This window comes from Chaetura pelagica, unplaced genomic scaffold (assembly GCF_000747805.2).
Source record: "Chaetura pelagica isolate M959 unplaced genomic scaffold, ChaPel_1.0 scaffold938, whole genome shotgun sequence".
NCBI lineage: Eukaryota > Metazoa > Chordata > Aves > Apodiformes > Apodidae > Chaetura > Chaetura pelagica.
In genome coordinates, this window is record NW_009954221.1 from 403,085 (window position 1) to 403,473 (window position 389).

The following is a 389-nucleotide window of genomic DNA, read 5'->3' on the forward strand; positions in this document are numbered from 1 at the left end:
TGAGGGGGGCTGGCCCCCGAGGGACGGGTGCTGGGGACGGGGGGGGGATCCGGGCACCCCCTGGTGCCTCGTGGGTGGCTCGAGGGGGCACTGGCAAGCGTTGGATCTCTCACAGAGTCTGCCACGCACTCGCGTGTCCCTGGTGGCTGTGGGTGAGCGCGGGGGCACTGCAGGGCGCTGGGACAGCCCGGACGGGGTGCTGGGCATGGGGTGGGGGACTAGGGACAGACCTGAGGTTCTGGGCACAGGTGGGATGTGTGCTGGGGACAGGGCAGGGCGGGTGCTGGTTCTAAGACGGACGCTGGGGGCAGGTGAGATGGGTGATGGGGACAGCCCAGGTATCGGGTGGGTGTCCGGAGCAGCTCTGGGTGCTGGGTGGGCAGTGGGCA